The sequence below is a fragment of the Capricornis sumatraensis genome, chromosome 11 (genome assembly GCF_032405125.1).
Source record: "Capricornis sumatraensis isolate serow.1 chromosome 11, serow.2, whole genome shotgun sequence".
In the NCBI taxonomy this organism is placed as follows: Eukaryota; Metazoa; Chordata; class Mammalia; order Artiodactyla; family Bovidae; genus Capricornis; species Capricornis sumatraensis.
In genome coordinates this window covers 74,477,637-74,498,748 of record NC_091079.1, presented here as the reverse complement: position 1 = coordinate 74,498,748, position 21,112 = coordinate 74,477,637, and the positions used below count along the sequence as shown (strand labels likewise).

Here is a 21,112-nt window from a genome sequence, read left to right as displayed (position 1 = left end):
TTCTTCCTTAGAAAACACTTTCTTAGGTTTGCTTTTACTTCTCTAAACCAGTTCCTCTCAGATTCCTTCACCAAGTCCTTTAAGTGTTTACACTCTTTCAGGTTCTGATCTTGACCCTTTTCTAATTCTGTTACTCTACCATTCTATCATTCGACCATTACTTTTACCACTGCTTGAAGGTCAACCTTTAAATCTACGTATCCACTTAAGTCTGTTCCTTGACTACCAGTTCCATATTTCTTTCTGCTTGCTCAGACTCTCCACCTAGATAAATAATAAGCATCCCAAACTCTGCATATTCAAAATTAAATCAGTCTACCATGGCAGCATGAGGAGCTCTTCTAATCTGTTCCACAATGAAACTGGGAAAAAGTAAATTTTAAATACAACCATATAAAGCCTCTTGACTCCTAGGTATATACCCCCAAAGAAATAAAAACATATATCTACACAAAAACTTGTTGTTGTTGTTGTTCAGTCACTAAGTTGTGTCTGACTCTTTGCAACCCCATTGACTGCAACACACCGAGCTCCCCTGTCCTTCACTATCTCCTGGAGTTTGCTAAAATTCATGTCAGTTGACTCAGTGATGCCATCTAACCATCTCATCCTCTCCTGCCCCCTTCTCCTTTCGCCTTCAATCTTTCCCAGCATCAGGGTCTTTTCCAATGAGTAGGCTCTTTGCATCAGGTGGCCAAAGTATTGGAGCTTCAGATTCAGCATCAGCCCTTCCAATGAATATTCGAGGTTGATTTCCTTTATTATTGACTGGTTTGATATCCTTGCAGTCCAAGGAACTCTCAAGAGTCTTCTCCAGCACCATAATTCAAAAGCATTAGTTCTTTGGCACTCAACCTTTTTTATAGACCAACACTCACATCAGTATACAACAACTCGAAAAACCATAGCTTTGACTAGATGGACTTTGTCAGTAAAATGATGTCTCTGGTTTTTAATATGCTGCCTAGGTTAGTCATAGCTTTCCTTTCAAGGGGCAAGCATCTTTTAATTTCATGGCTACAGTCACCATCATAGTGATTTTGGAGCCAAAGAAAATAAAATCTGTTACTTCTTCCACTTTTTCCCTTTCAACTTGTTATGAAGTGATGGGACTGGTGGCTAACTCTCTTCTTTCAGCCTCATCAAGAGGCTCTTTACATGTACACAAATGTTTATAGCCATTTATGTTTTTATTCATAATAGTCAAAGGTGGAAACCAACCACATTTTTACCAAGGAACAAATGGATAACCAAATGTGGTACATCCATATAATGGACTATTATTTGGCCATAAAAAAGAATGAACTACCAATACATGCTACAATGTGGGTAAACCTTGATAACAGTATATTAAGTGAAAGAAGCTACTCACAAAAGACCACGCAGTATGTGGTTCTATTCATAAGAAAGTCTAGATCTATTGAGATAGAAAGATTAGCTGTAGGTTCTTTTTTTTGATAAAATATTCTAAAATTGGCTGTGTTAATGTTTGCACATATCTCTGAAAATATTAAAAACCACAGATTTTACACTTAAAATATAGGAATTGTATGGTAGGTGAATTATATATCAATAAATCTGTTTTTAAAAATGAATCAATCATTTCCACTGAGGTCTGCTTGTTCTTTTTTCTTTAAGACTGTCTCTAAAGGCACTGAGTATCCTGGAAGTTATTCCAGACTCCTCCCAGTTATCCTCCCAGTATCCAGTTCTTCACCAAGTCTTATCTAGTCTATTTTCTAAAATCTCTCTGACTTGTCTTGTTCACCCCATTCCACCATCATGCCCTCTATTCAGGATCTCATAAGTATAATTTCTCTTAATATGCATCCCCATCCTAAGAGTTATGTGTGAAGGGAATAGTATTAGAATTGGTGGAGATGGTGGCAGGGGGGGTTAATTGATGGATATACTTACCTATTCCAGTAGCTTCTTTCATTTTATTTAGTTGCTTTGCTTGAAATGTTTTAAACAATGATTAAAAATGTCCGTGTTCTACTCTCATCTCTACATCTTTTTTTTTTTTTTACTTTACAATACTGTATTGGTTTTGCCATACACTGACATTTTTTGACATATCTTTCTTTTTTGTATTCATGTTGCTTTTTTTCATATTGATGCATTTTAAGCCAAATGGAAGAACAATAGAGATTGTCTAACAGAACTTAACATTTTTTATATTGGGCCAAAGAATTTTCTTTCCTCCCTCTCATTAATCACTCCCAAGTTACCAAAATTCTTTTTTATTTTGCTTCTTTAGTAGTGCAAGAATTAGGAAAATATATTTCTCTACACATATATATGAATAATTATTAACATGGAGTATGACATATAATTTCAATTACTTGTGAAAATTACAAATTATAGGACAGAGAAAATTCTGGGAATAACTAAAGTAATTTGGGGGCCTTGGCTCATAATTAATTTCAGTAAAGGGTATTATTGTAGGCAATATTACCTACAGAGAAGGAATTGTGTTTGATAATCAGATCTAATGGCAATGATTAGTGTATTACACTGTTAGAAAACAGCTATTTTGTAATGAAAATTATTATTGTCCACTTTTTGGAAGGAAAAATGTACAATATTGAGATTGAAAAAGATAATTTTTCAAAACTTATGGTAGCTCCATGAAGTTCTTACACCTACTCACTTAGTGTTTTTAGAAACAATACTAGATTGAATTTACCATTTTGAGGAATGGAGGCTTCCATTTTGCAAATATAGGAAGTATATATTTTTTTTCCTATTACCCCAGGATGACTTGCCATAAGAGAGACAGCTCATTCAAAACTGGCGGGAATGTTCTTGTCTGCAGATATGTGCACTCTTACTGTAGGTGAGCCATGTGGGTAGCCAGTGTAAAATCAAAGTTTTGCCTGGCCAAAATAGAAACAGAACAAAGGGATTTAGGTGATCTTTAAGAGTCTCTCAGAGCTAAGGTAACATGAAGCACTCCTTCCCACTGTAGGGACAACTTGTCAAGGAGATAGAGTGCTTCAGTTCACAGTTAAGACCCTTTGCCTGCATGGAGACTGGTTTTTGTTTCTTCTTTTCAAGACCCTCAGCTTCTTAGTATAGCAATGTATAGCATCTACTTATACATAAAACCACATGCACTTGAAGTTATGTTGCTTCAATCTGAAAATAACAACTGATTGTGATTAGTCTAGCATTGTGTTTCCTGTATCTGAATAGGTTGCAGTTCCCTTTGGCTACAAAGGCTGACAGGCAGATCTGGTGCCAAGAGACTTTAGTATCACCTGTTTCCTCAGCTTCCACCATTGTCAGGTCACTTAGATTGTGCATGTGCTTTACTAGTTAAGCTTGCAGAGGACATAGTGTTTTTCTCTCAGTTCTGAAGATATTTCATTTTAGGACCACCAATATTTATTTGTTGTTTCTCTCTCTTCATGCAAGAAAATGCACTCTACTGTCTATTCCAATAAGTAACAGGCATAATTGGACTGTACTCTTACCAAGACTTAGACACATTATCCACTTTTCATAAAATAGAGAAAACTCACTTATTTATTTAAGTAACTATATTTCTGTATTTTCAAAGAAGATTTATCTCCAATTTTTTTAGAAAAAAACATTTTGATAAGGGCTTACCCAGGCATCTAATACCTGTGTATGATTTTTAATCAAATGTTCATCTTTATCTGTAATAGAACGTTCTCAGTCTAACAAAGCTATGCCACTAGTTGTCAGAAAAGATCCGTCAATTATGCCCAGGATGAATACTTCATGCATTGAAGGACAATCCAAACACTGCCTGCTTGAGATGGGGACTATTCCAAGAGAAAATACTCTCTAGTCCCTGCCCCTCAAAAAAAATTTTAAGCTAATATTGCAGGAGACAAGAAAGCTAGGCCGAAAAAAAAGAAAAAAATCAATGTTTTTCCAAGATGTGATTGAATAGAACAAAAGGCAACAAATGAACAAAATTGAAAGCATAAAATAGATTCAACCCAGTTAGAACTGATTTATCTTCAAAACAGAATCAGCAGCTGGAAGATAGATGTACCACTTTTATTGTATTCCTCTGGCATTAGGCAAGCCTACACAACCCAGGATGCCAATTTGCCAAAATGAATGGAAAGAATTTGCTCTTTTGTAGTGAAAGATCTGTATTATCAGTTTTGTGAGAAAAGAAGGAGTATAAACTGATCCACTGTGTGTGTGTGTGTGTGTGTGTGTGTGTGTGTGTGTGCACATGCGCATTATAGCAGGATATTGGACCCAGATCTCCATGTGGATCTGTGGTCGTAGCATATGCTTTGAGACCTCTGCTGCCCTTTTAGTCTAACACCTAGACCACAGCTTCCCAAACTGAGTGTCCCATGGAACACTATTACACAAGAAAATTAAAGAAAAAAAAACATTAAAAATAATGTTCAGTGCTCAAATAAACTTGAGAAACTATTGAACAAAGGTAAGAGACTTCCTTAAGATTTTCCAAAAGCATTAAGATGCTGCAATATATTATAAATATTAAAAACTGATTATGTTATGCTTTTCTAGACACTCTTAACTATGAAATTCCTATTAATATCCATATAAAATAGATATTTTGGGAACTCTGACTTAGAGTAAATTCTGGACTCTTAGGGCCCTTTACCCAAATCTCCCCTTTATCTAAGCCTTTGAGATTGTGCCACTCAGGAGGCAAGAGGCATAGCATAACCATACTCAGCTGCCCACCCCTACCCCGAGGCTTTCCAAGACTACAAGGAAGAGCCAGTCCCTGACCTATCTTACAGTATGACACATAGTAGGAAACCCTTCATAAATGGAGCCAAAGACTATGACTCCCAAGTGAGAAAAGGGCTCCTCATATTGAATTTCTACCTCCAAGTGTCGTGGTGTTGACCTTGACCCATTACTTCCCCCCACCCCAATCTTCCATTTCTCTGCTGGAAGAGAGGAGAAGTGGGACAGAGAGTCTGTCACATCCCATATGGTCCCTGGTGGCTCAGATGGAAAAGAACCTGCCTGCAATGCAGGAGACCTGGGTTCAATCCCTGCATCAGGAAGATCCCCTGGAGAAGGGAATGGCTACCCACTCCTGTATTCTCATCTGGAGAATCCTATGGAGAGAGAAGAATCCCATGGACAGAGGAGCCTGGCTACAGTCCATGGGGTCACAAAGAGGGGGACATGACTGAACGACTAAGCACGCATGCGCACATATGATCATAAGACCATTCCTGCCAATGTATTCATTCATAGTTACAGGGTTACAGCTCTCTGGATGGTCTAGTCAAACCATAGCACAAGGTAAACGTGGAAATTTATGGAGAGTTTTTAATGGTATTTTAATATTTATAGGGGCCCAAAACTAAGGCATGGAGAACTCTGTGAAATGAGTATGGTCTAGCTGAAACATAGACAAATGTCACACTGGTATCAGGAATCATCTGATGCCTCACTTACAAAGAGTGCCCGCTGGCATGCAGTGTTCAAACTTTCTGTAGATTGGCAGAAAAAATAATTATTGTGACTCTGCTGTGCAAGATGTGCATAGAAGCTAGAGTCCTGGTCACATCGGTCTTCAATTTCAATAAAATCTCCTAAGGAGATAAAAGAGGGCAGCAACTGAACACTAAATTTTATTCTTTATTCAGCTTGGTGGGTCACAAGAAATGCTTCTTTCTGGATAATTTTTTTTTTAATAATAAGATCTATAGTGTGAAGCAAACTTGAAGAGTAAGAAGCACACCCATTATGGAATCAAATGGATCAAATATTGGGTACTAGTTCTGCTACTTCCTAACTAATTACCCTGAATAGGTTTATTAATCTTTCTCAACTTCAGTTTGCTCTTCTATGACATTAGGATTAAAATATCTAACTCAGGTGATTAATCTTATAATGTTCCTGGCTAAAGATATCCTATAAATTATGTGTCTCCTAGGCTAAAATGAAAACAAATTAAATAAGCAAACACCAAAAGCAGAATAGCATAAAAAGAGCTATCAATCTTGTGTCTATGATGGTTGTTACTGGATAATAAAATCCTTTTACATAATCTGACCATAGGTCATATCATAACTTCTGTTTGACAAAGAATAGCATTTTTATGATTTGAAATGAGTCATGTCTCTTACAGTCAGATCTAGCCTTGACAAGAGTGAAACTAATCTCTCCAACTGGTAGACAAAAGCTGCACTCAGCCTACCTTCAGGGAGTTTTTGCAAGACAAAGAATTCACCATCTGGGAAATAAAGTTTGGATTTATTTAGGTTGGATTTTAAAGCTAGTCTTGAAAACAAAGTCCTGTACTGACTGTCAAATAAGAAACTGATGTAGAATTGGATTGAAATGATAGAACTGAACATCCAATAGGAGTTTAAATGCCTATGTTAATTGTTCTTTGAATACCTTCACTTACAATTTTAGGTTGGAAGTCTCCTTAAGCTTGTTCTGGCTTAGACAGTATGGCCAGAGGTCATTAATCTGGCATATGCCACACTTAGCTTTCATGAAACGCAATGCTGGAGACCTACATGTTAAACATGAAACACAACCAGGCTTTTCCAAAATAGATGTGTTTCCCTGGGAACACTTAAAGAGAACTGGAATGCACATTGGGTGTATCCTATATCCAATAAGTGTTTGTTAGAAAACATATTAGTTGCAAAGTATAACATTAGAGTATGTGTCAGGGTACTTCGGTGTATCAGTCAGTTTGGGTAGAGAAATAAGTATCACTTATTTATAGTGTACTTATAGATACACTATAGATACACTTATAGATACACTATAAGTATCACTGGAATAAGACAATTAAAATAGGAATTAGGTTTACACAAATGTGGTAAACTAGAGGACTGGGAAACAGTCACTGATGACTTCAGTTTTAAACACTAGAGAGGGTGGAGAAGCTGGAGCTCACACAGGAGTCTGAGAAACCATTGCTTGTGGTCCCCATGACCCAGAAGAGGCAGCCACAGAAATACTTGTAGAAAGCTACCATGCCTCATCAACGTGCTTTTTGAGAATATGTCTCCCCTTTTCTTTTGCCTTCCAAATCTGTTTCCCTCATTAGCAACCTCTAAGCTAGAATCATTGGATGGCAGCACCAACTCGATGGATATGAGTTTGAGAAAGCTCTAGAAGTTAGTAAAGGACAGGGAAGCCCCTGTCCCCTGCATGCTGCAGTCCATGGGGATGCAAAGAGTCAGACACAACTGAGTGACTGAACTGAACTGAAGCTAGAATCACACAGGGAAAGGGCTTGCAGAGATGTAGTTCCCAGCCTTGGAAAGAGTAAGGAAGGCGCTGAGTTGATAAGAGACAATCCAGCTCACCTGGTTACATTTTGTGCTGAGATGTCAGGGAAAAAAAAAAAAAAAAAAAGAAGAAGAAGAAATCAAGCATTTATTGAGTAAGTTTCATGTCATGGGCATTAGGCGGTTTACAGCTATTATCTCATTTACTCTCAGAACATAGATTGTTGCTTTGGTAACTTCATATTTTATTACTATTAATGTTTTATTTTCACTAATAAGCAAAATTATAATGAAATTGGTATAGTTCTCTCTCAATACTTCAATATTTTATTTATACACATGTTAACTTTTTAAAGTGACTACATTTTTCAATAAATTGTTAAGAATATCAATATTTGTGCAAATACTAGCATATAATTAATAGTATTTTGGGTGAAGAAGAAATATAGGGGCTATATAATCAATTATAGCATAGACTTTATAGAGATAAAATGGTATATGAGGCAACTTCATTTTAAAGGTGAAATAAATGTCTCCTGTGTCATTTAATTCATTGATGATGAAGTAGATGGAACCTTGGTTTGGGTCTGAACACAGCACTGTTTCTACCATAACATATCTCATGAAGGGGATGAAAAATTTGACATTGCTTTGAGCAAAACACAAAATTTTAAATACTAATAAAAGACCTCAGTATGTATTTTGTGGCTTACCTACATCAGAATAACTAGGAGAATTTACAGTTTAAATTAGTTATTTGGGTGATTCTTGTTTTGCTCTATAACTTGAGAATCAGTGACTTAGATATTTCCTCAGTCATCAATATAGAATCAGTTGGGAGAAAAAGGCAATTGTACTGCAACTATTATAGCAGGATATATCAAAATTAAGAATTAGGAAAAAGTTCTGTAAAATATAAACATTGGAGGCAATTCAAATCCTTATTCTCAGTATTGTTGCTTTACATAATTTCCTTCCTGGAATTAAAAAAAAAATGTTCTGATTATTTCCAAATAAAAAGGAATCTCAAATAAAAAAAAATAAATGTTTACTTCTTTCCAGGAAAAATCAGTACAGTTATCTAAGGGCATAACAGTTTCAAATGTGTTTAAGGTTGTCTGTGATGTGATTATTTTCATGGCCAATTAATTGTTACATGTTTAGACATCAGCTATATACTTCAGTTAAGTGGCAATGCACTTGAATCCATTTTGGTTTCCTACCTAGTGACCCAGTACACTGAGGCCTCCAGTGACTGGCAGATAGTACAGTCCTTCATAGTACTTGCAGTGATCATTCAAGAACTCAGTACATCTTGTTCTTCTGATTCTAATTACTAAACAGAATATGATGACCTTAATTAGAGAGACATCTCATGTTGATGGTGAGATCTTTGCCAGATTGATGCTTTTGTTCTAAATGCATGCAAGAACACAGAGAAAATTTTATTAGGAGAATAACCATAAAACCTCAAACGTATTTTGTAGAAGATATTATGTAAGGATATCCTTACATATGTAAGGAGGAAATTACTAATCATACAGTTCTCTGTGAAGCTAAGCAATTGTGCTGCTGATTTTCTTGTTTGGTAACCATGACATTTTGAAAAACAAGTTTAGTCCCAGGATGTCTGCACAAAGTGAAAATACAAAATATTTAGTTACAATAACCTGAGGAGAATATCATTTGCTTTTTGGCCAGTTACCTGAACTTTATAATTGAGAGACCCAGGTTTGATCCCTGGGTTGGGAAGATCCCCTGAAGAAGGAAATGGCCACCCACTCCAGTATTCTTGTCTGGAGAATTCCATGGACAGAGGAACTTGGCAGGATATAGTCCATGGGGTCACAAGGAGTCACACACGACTATGCTACTAACACACACACACACACACACACACATAATTGAGAAATATAATGAAAATTCCTTATTTCAAGGCTTCATGAAGAAAATATAAGCTAAAAGAAAATTCTTACAGTTACCGAAATTTCAAATTGGAAAATAATGATTCATCAAAGATGTTAATATCCCTAACTCCAGAAGCCGCATCTCTGACTCATCTGTCCCCAGTTGCCTGGAACAGGTTTCCAGCACCTAGGAGCCATCAAAAACCAGAACTAGGTTGTAGGGAAAGTCCTCTTAGTGGCGATTTGCTTTACATTCATCGGCATTGTGCTCCCTCAGTTCCCACAGAATCTGCATTTTTAATCATTTAATCTGAGTTTCAGATTATGTACTCCTACACCTTTTTGTCTCTTGGTTTTCTATACCCATGTCACCCGCTGTTTGATATTCTTCATTTTTCTTGCCACTCTTGACACATGCTCCAGACTCAGACAACTGACAGTCTGTTCTACCTGGAGTCCCTCGTGGTTTCTCTAAACCTCTCGATTGCCTTACCTATTACAGTCATGTGGACATTTACACCTATCCTAACAGACTTTGGACTCCTGATTCCTTGACTGAAGGATCAACTATTGTGAGAAGATTAGTTAACCAGTTTTAAGACCTCTATTTTTGCTTGTCTCATGTGGGAATTTTCCTTTCTCTTAAGGTAGCTTTGAGAATTCAGTGAGATGACATGTGAAAAGCACCCAACGTCTATACATGTATGGTACCTCTTGCTTAGCAAAATACTTAAGCACTGAAGCTATTTTTTCCTCTTTTTTTTTTTACTCCTATAGTGCTTTGAAAAACTTATGTAAATTTTGGAAAATTTTCTGTTTCATATAATATTTTATCAGCTCTTCCTAAAATGAATCCAGCATTAAATGAAAAAATTTAAATCTCCAGGGTAAGAATTCTATGCTTTCTTCATTTGAAAGCCTCATTGCCTATCACCAGGTTGGGTATGATTGTAGGTGTACAATTAATAATTATTGAAGTGAATTAAAGTGCAAGGGGAGTTGAAAAGGTTTCAATGGCAGTTGCCAGGGTGTCTATTCCATATTATTCCTGATAGAATGTCGTCCATGAATTAATGATTCAGAACACCAGGTGGTCAGCCACAAGCTTCCTAAAAAGGGAAAGGAGTGGGAGGAGAAAAGGATTTTAGCATGAAAGCTTTAAGTTTCACCACAGAGAATTAAAAATCCTCCTCTCTCCCTTCCCAAAAGAGGCAGCTGGTGTCACAGCTTCATTCCAACTGTTAGGGAGGTTGGCAGCAATGCTCTGGGTTGGGAGGTGGCTTGTTACTGGATTCCATCTCACGCCCACATTGCTTCCAGGTTCTGATGATCTCAAAGATTCACTTACACTCATATTGACCTTGATATGCAAAATTTTTGTACATCTCCAGTTCTTTCAAATATCAAAGTGAATGAAAAGCCCGGCAAGAATACAGTAACTTAGAAGAAACATTTTAAATGTATCAAGAGTCCCCTTTATTTTGTTGCTTTACTTTTTTTTGAGTCCTAAGGGTCATATAAGAGCAGAGAGACCAAATTGGTTTAAGAACCTTGTAAAACTTTATTGAACTCACGTTTGCCTTGATAATAAGAACAAAGCCATGGCTCCCTCAAGTCTAACTCCAAAGAATACATGCTTTGAGCAAAGCTTATTTAAACATGCATGTGTGTGCACACACACACTCACACACAAACACACATACACTTTTTTCATTGAAAAAGTGAATACTATTTTTATGTATAAGCATCACCTCTCATCATCACAGCAACCCATGGTCCAAGAAGATGAACTTAAAGAGACTGCCAGGGAAACTGTTATATCCAATTTAACTTTGCAGATATTATTTTAGCTTTTGGAGAGCTATTGGTATCTTATGATGTATAGCATCTGTCCATAAACCTGAACATATTTTCACATAGATTATACTCAACTTCACATATCAGTTTATATCCTCTTCTATATCTAGCAGAAATAGATCAGACAAACAAAATCATCCACAAATCCTATCCATTAACCTGATGTAAGGAGAAAACAAAATGGGATCCTGTTACAGGAGAATGCACAATTATCTCAAGTTGGTCCTATTTAATAATTGAGAACTTACAGGATGGAGAAAAAATATGCTGACATATATTTGAATCCAGACCCCTATCACCTAAGTGGAAGGTCCAAAGGGCCTTTATGGATCTAACATCGAAATAGTACCTGCATCCTTGTAGCTGCTCCTTGTCTAGTGGGAAAGAGGCACTAATTATGTCATTGAAAAGAAATAAAATCATTAAATATTTTCATAATTCTGTGAAGGAATAAAATTGATGTTCTGACATAATGATGATGGAAGACATTTCAAGTAGGATGGTCAGGAATACCCTCTCTGAGAAGATGACATCAAGTTGAGACCTGAAGTTTTCAGTCATGAGAAAGGCAGTGTGACATGGAAGAGAAAATTGACCCCTGGGTTGAAATACAGAGTGAAGTCGATTTTACTGCCTAAACATTTCTGAAGTCTGTGCTTTGCTTTCCATCCTCACAAACCTGACTTCCTTTCTAGACCACGGTTATCTTTTGCCGAAATTATGCAAACATCTCTAAAATGGCATCTCTGCTTCTGGATTTCTCCTCATCTCATCCATCCTCCACATTGTAGCCAAAATTATTCTTTTGGAACAGATTGGATCATGTCACTCCCCTGCTCAAAACTTCAAGAGCATACCTTCGTTCTTGGAACTAGAGCCAAATTCCAGCCTGGGTTTCTAAGGCTCTGCAGGACTTTGCGCCAGTATTTTTCACTCACCTAGCCCTTTTCCGCTAACTGCCTCCTGTTCTAGACTTCCACCATATTGAATATCCTTTAGTTATTCACACATACTCTTCTCTTTCACCTTGTAGTCTTTGTCAAGTCTGTATCTTCTGCCTGAAACAGTCCTCCATCCACCCTGCCCCACTTTTATTTGATTAAATCATATACTTCCTTCAGGTCTCACCTATGACATGATTTCCCTGGGGGAGCCTTCCTTGAATCTTCCAAGTTTGGTAGGTACTCTGTGTGTGTGTGTGTGTGTGTGTGTGTGTGTGTGTGTGTGTGTGTGTGCATGAGCTAAGTCGCTTCAGTCATGCTTGATTCTTTGCAAGCCTGTGGACCATAGCCCACCAGGTTCCTCTGTCCTCGGGATTCTCCAGGCAACAGTTCTGAGTGGGTTGCCATTTTCTTCTCCAGGGGAATCTTCCTAACCCTGGGATCAAATCTGCATCTCTTATTTCTCTTGCATTGACAGGCGAGTTCTTTACCACTAGCGCCACCTGGGAATGGGTGCTATTCTTAGGTAATCTTATAGCACTCTTCTTCCCCCTCTTACTCACTACTCTGTATTATAATTTCTTGTTCACTCTCCAGATCTCTAGACTGTAAATTCCACAAGCAGGGACTTTTCTTTCTTTGCTCTATCTTAAAGATTTAAAACAGGTTGTATCATATAATGAGTGCTTAATGAAGACATATTGAATCAATAAATACATGAATGAATACATGCTTAAATGCATCAATAAATAAACCAAAACTATTTATGAGTGGGTGATGAAAAATGTGGATGGTTTTTGCTTCATTTTGAAATTCTTCATATTCTAAATTTACTACAGAGAACTTGTATTACTATTCCACTAGGGAAAGAATATTGGTTTTTAGATGGCTCATCAAGTGCTGTGAAGATGTCTAAGACTTCTCAGATTATCCTGGGACTTTAGGCTGATCTGAGTCTAGGAGCAGGCACCAAATTCAAGCACCAGAGAATGTGCAGTGTCTGGTGTGTGTTTTCAGTGCTGAAACAGCTTAGACTGAGATGGGAGAGTCCAAGGGGAAGGTCGCCTTTAGGGAAAAACTTAACCCAAAGCCAGGACAGGCCATCCAACTGAGTCAACCAGACAGACTTCTAGAAATCCATAGACAGACACCTGATATGAAGGGGTAAAGTGGGACAAGAAACCTGGAAAACATTTCTGAAGCAAAGAAAATATCACAGCAATTCTCTTTCTATGGGGAATATACATCTTCAGTGTGAGTAGAGAGAAAATTTTTAATGCTATTGACAGCAGGAGGATCCTTTTATGGCTCAAACACCACTAGAATGGTTGTCAGGAAATCAGTATTTTAAGCTACCTGCTTTTTTGTGACCCAAAGAGAAACTTTTCACCTGGATCTTTGGTTTCCTCCCTTGTAAAGCTAAAGGATTAGGTTAGCTGATCTATTCAGGTTTTGGGGTGGTTTTTTTTTTTTTCCTCTTTTTCAGTTATAACATTCTGTGTTCTCTCATTCTGGGCTGAATTCCCAAGATGTTCAACAAAATAAATTTGTTTGGAAGAGATAGAGGAGGGAAGTGATTCACCTGTATTTATTCTAAAGCACAGGGTGAATTTTCTGTCAGATAACACCTTGACACATGCTGGATAGTTTCTGAATAAACCTGCTCTATGTGTGATGAAACATAGCAAATTGAAATTGACTCTAGTTTAATCTAAAAGCCGAAGGCATCTGACACATTCCCACCCATAGGAAATATTAGAAGGATTTCATTTAGTGCTAATGCTTGGTGCTAGAAATACTTGAAAGTCAAACACAAGTCATTTATTTTATGACTCATTTCCAACAACTTGGAGAAAAAAAAACTTGTTTAGAAACTGTGTCAGTGCTATGAAAAGAGGCAAAGTAATGTAGAAGAATATTGAAATTCTCTCTATAGAGCATTAGAGAAAACCACATCTGAAAGTATATTCTGGATATATTCTACATTAGCTCTTTACTTCCAAACTCCATTTGTCCCTGAAACAAGCCCATTATGAGGTTTCCCTAGCTCCATCTTGGTTGGAGACAGGAGAGGTTAGATCTTTAATTCCATGTTAAGATTGTCTTGGTCTGATGCTGATGACCTGGAGACACCTGCTGAAGCATCTGGCATTTTAAAATCTGCTTTAACTTGAGTTGACAATATTCAGGTCCCCCTCCCTGGAATTCCCTGACTGATATCCCTACCCTGGGATTCTTTCTTGACTGCAATTTTCAGGAACACAAAGAAAGATCATGCACAGATTACATTCAGGGCTGGTGGGAGTTCTCCCTATAGGGTATCCAGGGCATGCAAGACTGACAGCTACAGCCGCCATCATGAGCACCAGAACATAACCAGGCATTGTCCAAAACAGCTGCTCTTTTTCCTCCTCTTATTTCTTTTTTCTATAAACTTTAACAAAAAGAGATGATATAATTATGCTAGGTTGTTGCCACCTAACTTGAGTCTCAGAGGCACCTGATCTCTTTTGTGTTTGGTCAGGAAGATACTTTTCAGATAATGTACCAAAATCTGGCCTGAGAGGCAAGACTGGTTTCAACTGACCTATAGGCCCAATCATAGAATGTGGGCCGAAATAGAATTTTAGGATCTCTTACTTCAAAATGGAGCAATGTAAATAAGCAGATACTTTGGGGTTGATTAGCTTTCTGACTGATTAGACTGCAGATGAATAGGACGTTCATAAATAAAAGTACCACGAAGCTGCTAAGGATCTCTGCACAGTCCCCCATCTGCTGCAGGAGCCACTTGTAGCAGATGTAGACCCTCAGGGAATGTGAAAGGCTTGCATGCTGACTCCACTCTGATATATTTAGAAAGACTCTGTAAGATCAGGTCAATTATCTCTGTTCTGCAAAGAAGTCTCACTGAGGATAAGCAACTGTGAAATTATGCCCATATGTTTTAAAAAATGCTTTACTCTGTAGGAAATTATAGGAAATCGATATAATCTCATTTAAATCTAAACTATAAGAAAAAATATATACATTTCACTCTTTGCCACTGAAATATGGAAGCCTTTTAACTAGAGGCATATCCAAGTCTTCCTAAATTCACTGTCTTAAAAAGTGAAGTGTCAGCTCCACAAAGTTGAGCCAGGCCTCCCACTAAAACCACTCATTCCCATGGTAAACCTATCATGTGAGTTAAGGTGGAAGTGCTGGAGACCCAGAGAGAAAAGATGTCAATAATATGTATATCATTTCTATGTTTTGTGATTATTTGTATATTTAATTTTTTGTTTTGTATTGTATTTCCTACATTTATCAAGGTTTGCATTTCTTCCATTTGCCTTAACAACATTTGGGAAGTTACCCGTATTATTTCTATTATTTTAGTGATGATCCTTAAGACTTCCCTGGTGGCTCAGATGGTAAAGCGTCTGCCTACATTGCAAGAGGCCCGGGTTCAATCCCTGGGTCAGGAAGATTTCCTGGAGAAGGAAATGGCAACCCACTCCAGTATCCTTGCCTGGAAAATCCCATGGACAGAGAAGCCTGGTTGGCTACAAGTCCAAGGGGTCGCAAAGAGTCGAACACGAGTGAGTGACTTCAGCTCACTTCACTTCACTTCAGTGATGATCCTTAGAATTCTTACACATAAACTTCACCTAACCATGTCTGAATTTTAGCTACAATTCTACCTTCCTCCTTTAAAGGGAGCTTAAAATGCTGTAAATATGTAAATATGATCACCCCTCTCTGTCTTAAAAACTATTATTATTTTGTTTTTAAATTTATAAATATTACTTATTTTTTTTGCTATTTGAATTTACTCATGTCTTTCTCAATTACTTTACTTATAATTGCTTTTCACATCCAACTTCTTCATTCTTGGCTTATTATTTCTTCCTGAAATGTATCTTGTTTAGTATCTCTTTCACTAAGTGCATGCTAGTAGTAAAATCTTTCATAGTGTATCTGAAAATATTTTTAGTTTACACTCATTCTTGAGTAACAGTTCAAGATCCCATAGAGTTCTATAGTAATCACTATTTTGGTTCCACAGTTTAAAAATATTCCATTATCTTCACACCTCTGTGTTGCGTTAAGTCTGTTAGGAGGTCTAATTATCATTTTTTATTCATATTGTTTTCCTCTATTTCCTTTGATTTTATCCTCTCTGTCTATACCATAATGTGTCTACATATATACACAGCTTTGTTTTTATATCTAGAGAGACAGGAAGTCTGTCGGAATAAAATGTAATACTGGGGATTAATTTCCTTTAATTCACATCAATGTGCCTTCTCAATGTTTCCACTAGGTCTATCTTTAACCACTCCTACTCATTTCTTATACAGTGCAGGGTCTATACTCTAGCTATGGTGATAATTTAAAATACAAAATCTGATTATATCATTTTCCTGCTTAAAATTATTAAAAACTTTCCTACATTCCTAGAATAAAGACCAAAATCCTAAACAAGATCTAAAAGGCCCTCCCTGAGAAACACAAGCTGGAATCAAGATTGGCAGGAGAAATATCAATAACCTCAGATATGCAGATGACATATCTGATGACATATCTTTCACCCTTATGGCAGAAAGCGAAGAGGAACTAAAAAGCCTCTTGATGAAAGTGAAAGAGGAGAGTGAAAAAGTTGGCTTAAAGCTCAACATTCAGAAAACGAAGATCATGGCATCCGGTCCCATCACTTCATGGGAAATAGATGGGGAAACAGTGGAAACAGTGTCAGACTTTATTTTGGGGGGCTCCAAAATCACTGCAGATGGTGACTGTAGCCATGAAATTAAAAGGCACTTACTCCTTGGAAGAAAAGTTATGACCAACCTAGATAGCATATTCAAAAGCAGAGACATTACTTTGCCGACTAAGGTCCATCTAGTCAAGGCTATGGTTTTTCCAGTGGTCACGTATGGATGTGAGAGTTGGACTGTGAAGAAGGCTGAGCGCCGAAGAATTGATGCTTTTGAACTGTGGTGCTGGAGAAGACTCTTGAGAGTCCCTTGGACTGCAAGGAGATCCAACCAGTCCATTCTGAAGGAGCTCAACCCTGGGATTTCTTTGGAAGGAATGATGCTAAAGCTGAAGCTCCAGTACTTTGGCCACCTCATGCGAAGAGTTGACTCATCGGAAAAGACTCTGATGCTGGGAGGGATTGGGGGCAGGAGGAGAAGGGGACGACAGAGGATGAGATGGCTGGATGGCATCACGGACTCGATGGACATGAGTCTGAGTGAACTCTGGGAGTTGGTGATGGACAGGGAGGCCTGACATGCTGCGATTCATGCGGTCGCAAAGAGTTGGACACGACTGAGCCACTGAACTGAACTGAAGGGACATCTGCTGACTCCTGGATCTTTTTCTCGTTTGCTTCCTGACTTTCAGACACATTGATTTCCTCTCTGTTTTTCCACAGTTTTGTTCAGTTAACTTCCAGTCATTCTTGAGATCTTATTTCAGTATTACTCCTCAGATGAAGACTTCTCTGACCCCTTGGAATATACCAGGTCTTTCTAAGACATGCTCTTATGACCATCTCCCTTATTTCAAACAGCAATGGGACTATAAAAATATGACCATATAACTGTCTTATCTGTTTGAGGTCAGGAATCTCTTTGTTTTGCTCAACATTGTTACCCTAACACACAGCACAATTCCTTTCACACAGAGGTTATTTTTAAAGGCTAATAATAAAGCAATACTTTTTAACTACCAGTATGTTCTTATTTGTTTATCCTACCTGCATGGAAGGTATCTATTACCTACTAACCTAAAAATATTGCTTGTTAAGAATTAGCAGACCTGGTATATCATTTCTACCAACCTTTACATCTTGCTAAACTGGCAAATTGTATCACATGGAATTATGTGGGTTTTTTTTTTTTAGTTACATTTTTAATGTAGCTAATCATCACTTGTCATCCTAAAAAGAGGTGAAGTTCAAGAACATGACATTTTGTTTTGAAAAATACCTTGGAAATAGATGGTGGTTGAATTTTTTTTTTTTTTGTCAAAAAGTCATATAATTAAAAGTTAACCATTCACATATAAATGAAAGTAAGTATGCTTCAGAAAGAGAAAATAAAAAACAACCCTACTGTTGGGAATCATGAGCTCATCTAAGCAAGAAACTGCCATCTGGAGAAACGATTTTCACACTCTGATGACAGAAGTGGCCTTATATCACCAAGTGTGACATGCCTTCTTCACTTCTTTTCTAATTAAATGAAATTTTCTTTGAAGGAGCTTTTTGTTAAAGATATAATTGTGCTGATATAATTCAAGTAAAATATAGCCTTACAGATGGAAGAAGAAGGGATGGTAGTTTTAATACTACCCTTACAAATAAAGTATTACCAGCCAAAGACTTGGTTTACCATTAGTCCTTATTTACGTGCTGATTTTTTCTCTTAGTTTACACTTCTATAAAAATTATAATTTGAAATCTCTAATTCACAAATTTAAAAACAGAAAGAAAGGAATAGCAATCTTTAGTTTTCCACCAAACAAATGTTAGTAATTCCCCATTCCCACCAACCATGCTGTGCAACATGGGAAATAAAACTGATTTCTTTGTGTCTTCCTTTCCCTTTTTTTAATGAATTTTGCTGGTGACATGACCAACAACTTGTGCTGCTCTTGTCAAATCAGCACAGCAAATATCCACAGTAGCCATGATAGAATAACTAAGTTAAGTTTGTGCAATGTAACAATTGCAAAGGACTTACAGAATTGGATGTGTGTGTGTGCATAAAAAATATATATACTGAATATACACATTATATGTACAAATGCCCATTTATATGTGTACAACATAATATACATGTGTACAAATGCACATAAGTGTATATATGTGAGATCTACACAGTATGCATATGTGTACATATACATATATTTGATATTTGTCTCAAAGTATCTTTTTAAAATAATGTTTGTGTCAGGATATGTATTCAGCAGCTATATTAGAAATTCAGAAAAACAGTGACATATACGTGGTAGAAGTTCATTTTCTCTTGTGTAGAAGAAATTCAGAGGTGGGTGGTCTGGGGCTGTATGGTAACTCCACAGTCACCAGGGCCCCCTATTTTACCTGCTCTGGCAATCTTAGCCTGTATTTCCATTTATAATTTTCCTCATTGACCTAGATTTCTGCTTGATCTCCAACCACCGCAACCCAGTTACAGACCAGGAGCAAGAGAAAGAGGGAGGGCAATGTAAACTGCCTAAAAGTACCACCCAAAGATTTTCCTTTAATTCTTCTGTGTGCTAGGATGCTGGCAAATGCCCTTTGTCAGCAGGGAACTTTCCCCAGAGTTCTATCAGGAAGGAGAAAACCAAGTAGGCCTCTAGCAATCTCTGCCACAATGTGCAATACTCAACTCTTCTCTAGAATCTGGGAGAGAATGTGCTTATATGGCAACTGATTTAGTCTTCTAAACCAATTTAATTCCATAAATGGTCTAGAAGACAAGCTTCTAGGGAAAATTGGTCCAGCCTTATTTAAAAAAAGTTTTTCTCCTGAACCAGAGTACTACCTATTTTATTCACTCAGCGTGGTCTCTGTGTCTAAATGGGTTCTTTAGGTTAATGAAAGCATATTTTAAATCTTTTGAAAAATGCAATTCAAATGCTAAATTTGTTTTTAATATAAATATTTTTATTTTTATTTTAAATATAAATTTGTTTATTTTAATTGGAGGTTAATTACTTTACAATATTGCATTGGTTTTGCCATACATCAACATGTATCCGCCACAAGTATACATGTGTTCCCCATCCTGAACCGCCCTCCCTCCTCCCTCCCTGTACTTTTTTTATAATTTCATTTTTTTCATTTCAGTAAAAATAAAGAATGTCAGCTCAGTTTACACCAAATCAATAGGTCATGTTAATTAAATTGTTTGAAACTCATTTTCAAGAGACCGGTAGGAACCTGAAACGTCTTAAAGTTGAAGATTCTTCAGTCACTGTGTCAAGCGACAGATATTTCTCTTTCTTCATAGGATGAAGATCAGGGATCTAAACTTATCTGAAAAGCTAGAGAGGCACCATTTGTCCCAATTGAAATGGCAGGTTTTGCAGCAATTGTTCCATATGGATTATATAGATTGAAGAGCAGGGGAAATACTAAAATGTCTGTTCACCTGATCCAAATGTGTGTGGCAGCCCAAGGCTTTGTTGTGGGAGCAATGACCCTTGGTATGGGCTATTCCCTGTATCAAGAATTCTGGGGAAAACCTAAACCTTAGAAGAGGAGTTGCTGTCTTGGTCTTGTTGGTAATGCTTGCTTTAGTTAGACATCTCATATTAAGGTTATATGTTTATGCTGAAAATAAATTGTTTGGGTCAGACAAGAACATGGTAATTTGAATACTGGCTTCCTTTCTTGCAGGCTTGATTTGCCTGGTGACCAAGTTACTGGTGACTAGTTCACTAGCTAGGTCATTCAGGGAAGTCAGAGCAACACAAAAGAAACATGTCACTTTTAAATACACTTGTTAGTGGTACCTGTCCACCTTCTTAAACTCTTCTGTTGAAATTAGTTCTGAAGAAGACAACATGCCAATCCTAAAAATGCTCCCAGTTGCTGCAGAATATCATATGCTTTTGATGTAATGTAGGAATCCTATTTACCCCAGTTAATTTAACTTTCTGACGGCCTTGTGGACTGAGTACTGTGTCAAGGGCTGGTTGGCTCTTGAGGAACCCTTTCAGAACAGTGCATGGAATACAACATTATAAACCTCCCTGCAAGTCTGTGCGTGTTTTTAAACCATACCTAAAAAGCTGGTAACAGAGCCACTTTGAAGCAGTATTTATTTTAGAATCATAGTTATAAACATGAGAGTAACTTAACTTGTAGATCCCTTTGTAATTGCAGAATTATATTTTGCTGCTGTTATATTAGAATAATTTTAAATTATTTTGAAACATGTATTTTAAGTGCTAATGCAAAGGTAAATGAAAAACACTTTAAATGTGGGCAGTATGTTTATTTTCTCCAAAAGAATCATCAGCTAAATGAAATGCCTATAATGGAAGTCATTGATGAGCAGCTGGTTCGGTCAGACATTATACAAACTTTGGTATATCACAGAATGCTTTGTTGTACTTGTGAAATTCTCGTCTAACCTGAATTTACATTCCATGGTGATAATAT

At 37.1% G+C, this 21,112-nt stretch overlaps 1 pseudogene; it reads left to right on the top strand.

Moving 5' to 3' along the window:
- The window catches only part of LOC138088340 (HIG1 domain family member 1A, mitochondrial pseudogene), a 51,152-nt pseudogene extending 30,951 nt beyond the window's left edge, over positions 1-20,201 (top strand).
- The last annotated feature ends 911 nt before the right edge of the window (positions 20,202-21,112 follow it).